General features: G+C 37.1%; 1 long non-coding RNA gene across 1 annotated transcript; it reads left to right on the forward strand.

Annotated features, from left to right (window-relative positions):
* The first annotated feature begins 4,696 nt into the window (after positions 1–4,696).
* On the forward strand, positions 4,697–8,231 carry LOC130048241 (uncharacterized). The gene is made up of 2 exons (XR_008797091.1): positions 4,697–5,526; positions 5,628–8,231. It is a non-coding gene; the product is annotated as an uncharacterized LOC130048241 (long non-coding RNA).
* Positions 8,232–9,594: the final 1,363 nt, after the last annotated feature.

Genomic DNA, 9,594 nt, shown 5'->3' on the forward strand with positions numbered 1-9,594 from the left:
ACTCAGTACCCTATTGCTTGTCATAAGAGGCGACTAAATGGGGTGGTCCTTGGGATGGGACTGCAAAAACTGAGGTTCTGTGTCATAGCAGGTGTGGCACGACAAAGATCCCTCCCTGCTCAATGGCAATACGCGCCAAGCATTGGCCTAAATTTTGCAGCCTATCACCGGCAATGGTAATGTCTCCATTTGAGTGAAATATTCTTGAGCGGGACGCTAAACAATACACAACCAGTCAATACTTATCTTATCACCAAAATTATATATTAATGCGCCTGTTTTGAGGGTAATAAGTGTTTGAAATCATTAAATACTGGTGTTTTTACTGAAATATATAAGATAGGGCAATTTTCATTGAATTCAATTTTTTGTGACAAAATGACAGTTATTGCCCCTTTAGAAAAATAAAAATTAGAAAAATTTCTTTTTTAAAAATAATCTAATATCTTAAGGGGCATGGACAAGATTGAGCTGAAAAATTTATTTTTCCATTTCTATTTTTTTACAATGCTTAACTAACGTATATCTAATGGTCAACCAAAAAATTGAACATCAGTTTTTGAGTTATAAGTGAGATACAGCACTCACAATTCTTTGTTATGTAAACAAGATTCGTGCTATGTTTTTGTTTACATATAGATTGTTTAATAGAAAATAGTATGTTTAAAACAAAATGAGATGTGCTATAGACTAAAGACTATTAAATTATGTTCAAAATTAACTTGACTGTAAATTGAAAACTCTGCTTTAAACGAACTTTTACTAGTATATCTAGCCTATAAGTAAACAAGAGCAGGCCACGAGCCTTGTGTACATAACAAAGAATTGTGAGTTCTGTATCTCCCATGCACCTCGACAACTGACATTCAAATTTTTGTTGACCATTAGAAATACCTTAGTTAAGTATTCTAAACATTAAGAAGGAAAAAATAAAATTGGAAAATTTTCAGCTCAAATCGTGTCCATGTCCCTTTAAGACACTAGGTTTTGGCCCAATTTCATTTATCAACTATATAGTTTATAAATCATTTCCATGAAGAGAAAATTTGGCTCTTCCATACTTGGCAAGGTTTCCTCATCCGCCCAAAAAAGTCAATGTTGCCAGCTCGCCAAAATTACCAAATATCATGTACCAGGATTCTTAAAGTTAACTATTTTCAAATAAACCTTGATATTGGTCAATAAAGTGTACTTGTTACAATAATCATTATTCTGTTCATATAAATTCATCCTTTCAGTTCGACGTGGATCCGCGCCCGTTTTGCTCATGACGGACTCCCTTAATTTGTACAAAGGTAACGAGTTAATGGATCGTTACCGCCTATTCCGTTGTAACTCCGCCACGCTCATTTCTGAGGACAACAGTAAGTTTCAAATTATAATTTCAAGATAAGATCCAGTAGAGTACAATACATACTCAATTCTAATGTTAATTATGATAATACAAGTATGAAACATTAAAAAAAAGGATATGAGGAGGTTCAACTTCCGGTTCGAAAATTCCGTATACATGTATGAACGATGAAGATAACGAACAGTGATCAATCCATAACTCCTATAAGCAATACAAAATGGTGAATCGGCTAAACACGGACCCCTGAATACACCAGAGGTGGAATCAGGTGCCTAGGAGGAGTAAACGTCCACTGTCGACCGCTCACACCCGCCGCGAGTCCTATATCTTGATCAGGTAAACGGAGTAATGCGTAGTCAAAATCAGTGTGCCAAGAACGGCTTAACAATCGGTATGAAACACGTCAGACAGCATTTGACCCAATTATACGTTGTATTGGCAAACTAGATCGTTATAACGACCATAGAATTTGCAAAATGCTGACTTTAAATGAGACTGTTGGAACCCCTGCACCATCAACTTGTTTGTCAGTAGCCTGCTTCGATTAAAAACTGAACATAAGCAGAACAAGCTCCTGCGTATCGAATCAGATGAGATACATGTATATAAACACCATATACAGGTGATAATGGAATATTGCTACATAAATACGGGAAGTTGACGATGAGGAAGCTGAAATCACCCGATGGGAATTCCAATAGACTGTTGAAAGACCTGATCAACAAAGACCACGAATATATATTCAATGAGGAACTCCAGCATAATTTTTATTTCAACTTCAGAGTACTTGTGCGTGGAAGCAGAGTGGCGTTTAACAAAGTTATTTTTTTGAATGGCTGATTACTAGTTAGGAATATTTGCGTTTTCCATTTTTGTTGAAGAAGCAACTGTTTATGATGTCAAAAAGACTTATCTTTAATTTATAGTGAAGAATGGTCGTGTAAAGTGTTGAAAAGTCATACGTTTTGATGTTGTCCACTAAGGATGTCCAATGTTTATGCAAACATTTGTTACAGCTCCAGGAAGCTCGACATGTGCAGCTGATTCTTCTAGTGGTGTGCATGGTGTGTCCAAAAAGAACGGATCCGATAAGGATGCACATAGAATCTTCTTACAGGGTGTTACAATTGAAAGTCAGAAATGGTCATCGAAAACACCATTTTGTCAAAGAGAAACGGGTAGGGGATTAAATAATGCAGATTTATTTTACTAACTCCGAGTTAATGTTTCAAATTTATTTTCTTAATCAAAATAAACTTTGTATTTCAGTCTGTCTCTCTATGTCTATTTTTTATGTTTTACGAACTCCATTGCTACATTTACATTGACTTACATGTTGAAGGTCGTCGTGGATCCGCACCTGGTCAGCAGATGACGGGATCAATTGATCTGCTCAAAGACATCGAGTTAAGAAATCGTCATCCTTTGTCTCAATACCGTTCCACCAAATTATGTCATTCGAAAAAAAGTAAGTTCAATAACATTGTTTAATTACCAAACAATAAGAATATGTTCCGATTGCAATGAAAAGTATATTCTAATAAATTAGAAATATAGACAATTTTAGCGTAATGCACTTGCATGTTATTTTTAAATTGAAATTTTTTCATTTCATCTTTATCTTTGTTTCACAAGGCAGAGGCTTTAAAAGCAGACTTTCAGCATTAACCCAACTTGCTCATGCACAGATTCCGGAGCACAGGGAACCAGGCGATGAACTTACAATATCAGATTAATCAACGGAAGGCATCTTCAATGGCTCAGACATTTACCAACAGTTTTCTCAATTTTTGTCTCTGACTACTGTAAACTTTATTTAGAAATAATTTTTTTTTAGCAAGAATTTGTGACATGGCATTATGTCCTCCGTCTGCTACCGGTTACCTATCCTCCTCGTGCCTGGTGGCACATAGGGCCTCCACAGAACATCTCCATCCATTCCTATTGGCTGCTGCTGTTCTTGCTTTATTCTTTCCTTCTATGACTGCTAGCCAGCATCTGTCCTATCTTTTTCTAATGTGCGGCGCCATGAAGTTTTTTTGGTTGTCCACGCTTTCTTTTCCCTTTTGGAGCTTCGAACTTAAACACGGACAGATGGAGTTCGTAAACAAGGGACTGTAATTGTCTAAGGGAGAAAACGCCCCATAAAAAACCCGAACCTCTACATGTAGGTAGGAGGTTGGCCCAACACTGTAAAAAAAAAAAAGAAAAAAAAAAAGATTATGACTACAAAAACCAGTCTGTTCGTCTAGTGTCTGTTAACATTTCTTCGAAATTCTACAGGCTACTTTTTCAATTTTCTCTGCTTTCAATGACGATTTCGACATGTGATAATAATTCATGAAATTCATAATTACAAAAAAAAAAAAAAAAAAAAAAAAATCATATTACTAAGCTTAACCCAATCTGAATCCACACAACATTATAGGAATGTCCTTTATTTCCCAATACTCATATATCTGGTAAAATTTTATACCCGATACTGGGTCTCCTTGATGCATTTAAAAATATTTTCAAAAGTTGCTTTATACCCTATCATATGAAATTTTAAATTGGACTGTGGCCTATACCTAGGTAAATATTAGGTACATAGGTATTGATAGGAGGAAATTTGAATCTACACTACCCGTGATACTTGCATATTGACATGAATAATCCTGGCCCTGATCCTCTTGAGTAAATATTTTTAAACAAGATGTGTTTGTGAAACACAAATGCCCCCGATAATGTCCAATGTCACAAGGACAAATATCTTGTCACAAGAAATGCTCATGCGCAATATGAAAGCTCTAAACATTTACAATTTAGAAGTTATGACCAATGCCAATTATTTTAAAAGTAGGTCAAGTGTCAAAAGCTTTAGTACCCACGGAAAGGTCTTGTGACAAGAAATACTCAATGTGAAATATCAAAGCTCTATCACTTACAGTTCAAAAGTTATTAGCAAGGTAAAAGATTTCAAAAAGTTGGTCAAACTCCAAGGTCGAGGTCACAGGGTAAAAAATGTTGGTACCCACGGAAATCTTCGATCTCAGGGGCATAAAAGTATTCTTATGTAATTTTTTGATTCCCTTTCAAGTTAGCTTCTACACAACGTCACAAGATGACAATTTAAATGTTTAGTGGAAATGTTTGAATCGATTGATTTGATTTGGTTGTCTATCATCATAAACCATAAGTTCCTAAACCACGACTTCAAATCCACCATAGGCTATTCTTTATATTACATGTAACTGGTTGGTTTTTGTTTTTTTATTTTTTATTTTTTTTTTAATTTTTTTATTTTGCTGGGTTTTTTAAATCCATAATTGCATTATTTTCCGCCTTTTCGACATATACTCTTTCATTCTTTCTTTATTTCCTCCCATGGGAGATTGCATGAACAATTACAGAAATTACATCATTAGAGTATTACACATATTCATATATACAAAGGAAAAGGATATGAGATTTGTACATAAAAAGAAAGTTGAGTACAAAATAAGTACAGGCGATATATAGCTAATTAGAATTGAACACCGGAAATGGTGAAAAACCTGCAGTTATGTAAGACGTAACTGTCTGTTGTAACATGCTGCTGCATCCCTCAGGAAGCGGAAGTTCAGAAGATGCAAGCCGGGTTCGTCATAATGGGAAAGATTAACTGTGAACATTCTGGCACCTAATAGAAAAAGATATAGATCTTGATGACAGAGACCGCAAAGTTCAGCACTGAGCACAATATCAAGGTCAATTACTGTATTCCACCAAGCATCTTGGATAGCGACTGTTCCTACGCAAGTGGTCGAAACGTGTTCAAAAACGTTTGTAAAATATTTGCCACAGATGAGACAAGATGTCGGAGGAGAGTGTGGAAAGGACCATAGCTTAGTGATAAATTTGCAAATCTCTATTTCATGAATGTCAGATGGAATTTTCCAGATAGACTGTGGAGGTCGCCCTGCCGTTATTTTGTTGAATTGTTGAAAAGAAGGATCCGAGAGCATCCGTTTGTGCCTTGAATCTAGATGGAAATCAATTATTGCTGTTTTGACGCTTGTTTTCCACAAACTCTTTGGAGGAAAGTAACCATCTTGCAGATAGAGTAGAAAATGCCGGTGGAGGTTATACTTATAGAGTAGATTAAAAACATCATGGATAAAACCAAAATGTTTGAGTTCCGGAGACTGTAGGTAAGTAAAAAGTCGTTGAAGAAATATCTTCTTGGTAAGGGTTTTAGTATCTAATTCACATAACCGACCAAGAAATAATAGTTTTCTTTTGTCTATTTCAGAAGAAATCGGAAGAAGTCCAAGTAAGGATTCACAAATGTCAGATCGAGTAACTTTTGGTAAACCCATTGCATGCTTGCAAATGAAGTGCTGTAAGGTATTAAGGGCCTGCAGATCTCGTTGGCATAAATCGCTCCAGAGTTCACATCCGTATAGGGTGGAAGGGAGAACAATTCTGTTGTACAAACGCGATACGGTATCAGGGTTAAGGTGTTCTTGTATTTTGAGTGCATAGTAGGCTTGTCGACCTTTCCTACATGCGTTGGCAATTTTCTCAGTATGAACAAGCTTGGATTGAAGAAGAATTCCAAGATGGTTATAGGTTTTGGATAGGTAGACAGGTTCAGTGCCGAGATACCATATGGGGGAAGCATTGTTTTTTGCTGTTGAGGGGGAGAATCGAACAACACTAGATTTGTCGGCATTAAATTGGAATCTCCAGTTTTTGGAGTAGACGAACGCTGTATTGAGAATCTTCTGGATGGCAGAAGGCGATAACGCAATGCAGGAGATGTCATCTGCGAGAGCAGGAGTAGAACTAGCAATGTTGTAAATACCCATGTTCGGACATTGATTTTGAATTTCATGAAGCAGGTCGTTGATGAACACCAGATAGAGGAAAGTAGAAAGTATCCCTCCTTGGCGTACTCCTTGAGAGACAGGAAACCAGCTGGAATTTATGTGATTCACTACAACAGAACAGGAGGTATTTATATGACAATCATCAATCAGAGTCCACAGACGACCGGAAATTCCCAGACGGCTAAGTTTACACATGAGACCGTGTCTCCACACAGTGTCAAAAGCCTTTTGTGTATCTAGAAAGGCGACATATACGGGACTACCCTGTTCAATATTATGATGTATAGTTTCTTGTAGGTTGAAAGATGCTGTAAGACAACCGAGTTTCTGTTGAAATCCTTGCTGCTGAATATTGGGAAATTCTACAGTTGAAAGAATGTGCGACTTTATTCTGTATAGTAGCAATTTCTCAAAAATCTTCAACATGCAGGGAAGCAGGGCTATTGGTCGATAACTGTTGGGTGATTTCTTTGGTTTATTGTGTCCTTTGTGTATGGGGACGATAATGTCTTTTTTCCAAGAAGTTGGGATTTCGCCAATTTTTATAATTGAATTAAATAGGTGTTGTATGCACAGTTTGAGTCCTGTACCGCCATAAATGATATGTTCACTCTGTATTCGATCTATACCAGGAGCTTTTCTGCGTTTTAAATCACTAATAATATTAGAAATTTCATCAATAGTGATGTCTCCACCCGGAAGAGATTTTTCGTTCAGAAGTTTGGTCACTGTTTTTAATTCACTATAAGAATTTTCAATAGAACGGAAGAAATCGTCGTTGAAGGTTCCAATGTCTTGTGGATTGTAAATATTTTCGAAGTGTTTCGCGAAACAGTTAGCAATATCTACAGGGTTTGAGTAGGAAACGTTTTCGGTTTCTATTTCTGAATAGATTCGAGAACTAAGAGGTCGCTGGCGTTTAATCAGCCTCCAAAAGAGTCGAACATCACACTCTGAAGCCTCGTCGATGTCCTTGAATACTTTAGTCATGAAGTCATCATGTGCTGATTGCAATTCATTACGAAAATTACGTTTTGCGCGTTTATAATTTCTGTAAGATTCATGACACATGCCGCGAGGTCGACCCTCACTTAACCAAATGTTGCGTTTTTGTCGTTCTGCATTATGTAGTTGTTTCACTTTTGGCGTCCATTCCGGTTTTAAATATGGCTTGTACTTCGATACAGGGATGTATTGGGATGCAGCATCATGCAACAGACAGTTAAGATCTGAACAAAAATCATCAGTATCATTTACACACTCAAGATTTCTTTCTAATAATGCAACAGAATCTTTAGAAACAAAACTTTCATATTCTCTGATTTTACACGAATCAGCCTTATGCCAAGCCGGTAAATATTGAAAATGATTATCTGCAATTCGGTTTTTAACATCGAAGTCTAGAACCATGAAAACAGGAAGGTGATCTGATGTACAACTATGTGAACCTTCCTCAAAAACATGATACAGTTCAACATATTTACAAAGAGAATTGCTACAAAAAATAAAATCAAGTGTTGACTTTGTTTGGATAAAAGTATACTGTGAACCAGTTGATTCAAAATCGACTCGGGGACTTCCTATGTAATTACGCATGATAAAGTCTTTAAGCAAACTCGACTTGTACATATTAACTCGACCAGAGTCTATATTGTAACAACTAGCGTTAAAGTCACCTCCTACAATAACATCCCCTATGGAAGAAAAATGTGCTACAAGATCTTCAAGTAAACCCATTTCAGCTGCATATGACTGGATTACATTATCTGCAGGAAGGTATGCACCAAAAATGTACAAAGGGCGGTCACTGGACCGTTTGATTTTTAGGCCAATAATACGTGATGAATCAATGTCTGTTAATTCACATATAGACAGTTTGAGTTCCTTTTTATACAGAATGCCAACACCACCCTTACCTAAGTAGCGCGAGAATTGTGTGCAAAATCTGTTCTTTTCAGAACTACATGTATGTTCTGTGCGTACAAAACTGAGATAGTTAGGGTGGATTGAATCCATAAAGGAAATATTATTTGGTTTGAGTTTGTGCTCGGATACAATTGCTATATCACACTTAACATGACTAAGCATATCGGAAAGACAAATTGATGATGACATAATGCCTCTGACATTCCATGATAAAATATTAAGATTATTTGGCATTTATATAATTAATGTTAAAAGACATAGATATTGTATATTACAGATACACACAGATATTGCATAACATATCGTTTAGTCATGGTCATGATCTTGAGACTCCCAGTCTTCATCATCATAATTAGCATCCTCAGAGCGAGCAATTTTGTCCTGCCATTGTCTGTTGCTTAGCCAAGGTCTGCACGAAATGCCCTTTGGCCAAAAACCAATCGACTCTATCACATGTGCGTCGCTCAGGGCCACATTAATTTTAGCGTTACGCCGAGAACCTACCCTTTTAGGTTTGAAAAATACACACAAGGAAACAGATATTCCCTTATTTTTGAGAAAGTTTGTCATGCCGAGTTGTGTAGACCGCGGGCCTATTCCGGAAATGTAATAGCGTGCGTTCCGTCGGTAGGTAACACCTTCGAATATATCATCATCCACGCAAACGTCTTCGGAGTCGTTTTTTTTATCGGGGTATGTTGACTCGTCTGGCATAGTAGAGTAAGGTATTTTCGAGGTATGAGCGACATTAGAGTGTTTGGATGACTGTTGTTGCTGCGTATTCGATTGGACATAGATCCGCTCCTTCGAGGTGTTGGTCATTTGAGACGTTTCGAAAACGCTTGGTGTGTTCATGGAGGACACTGCATCCGCATATGCATATGCAGTTGAAGCTTTGGAGTGGTGATTATTATGGAATACTTCCACTGACGGATTTGGTACTACTACTGGTGCACAAATACTCGCTTCGGTTGTTTTCTGGGCTTCACATTCAGACAGGTGCAGGTCATTCAGCTGAGACGGACCGTTACAGGTAGACTGTGTTTTTGATATTGCTCGAGAGGCACACGGAGGGGTAGTAGGTTTGCTGTTCTTCATATCACTGATCTGTTTCTGAAAACCGCTGCAGAGTTTTGTAACTTTAGATATGTCGTGTTCGAATTGATGACATTTGGCTTCATACTCAATAAAATCAAGACCCTGAACAGCCTTTAGTCGTGTATTTGTGAGTTTGCGATAAGTCTCAAATCCAGTTGCCAGAGACTCTAAATCGCTTTTTAATTTTTCGTTTTGCATTTTTTGTGTTGAATGTTCAGATTTCAGACTGGTAACCAATTTTTGAAGGGTTTCAATTGTTTTGGCCTGAGTAGATTGTATCTTTTCTAGTTCAGTTACTCGTTGTAGAAGAGCTTGAATTGATGACCTCATTTCGATCACAGAACTTTTTGGAAGATCAGTAGT

Source organism: Ostrea edulis, chromosome 7 (genome assembly GCF_947568905.1).
Source record: "Ostrea edulis chromosome 7, xbOstEdul1.1, whole genome shotgun sequence".
NCBI classification, from domain to species: domain Eukaryota; kingdom Metazoa; phylum Mollusca; class Bivalvia; order Ostreida; family Ostreidae; genus Ostrea; species Ostrea edulis.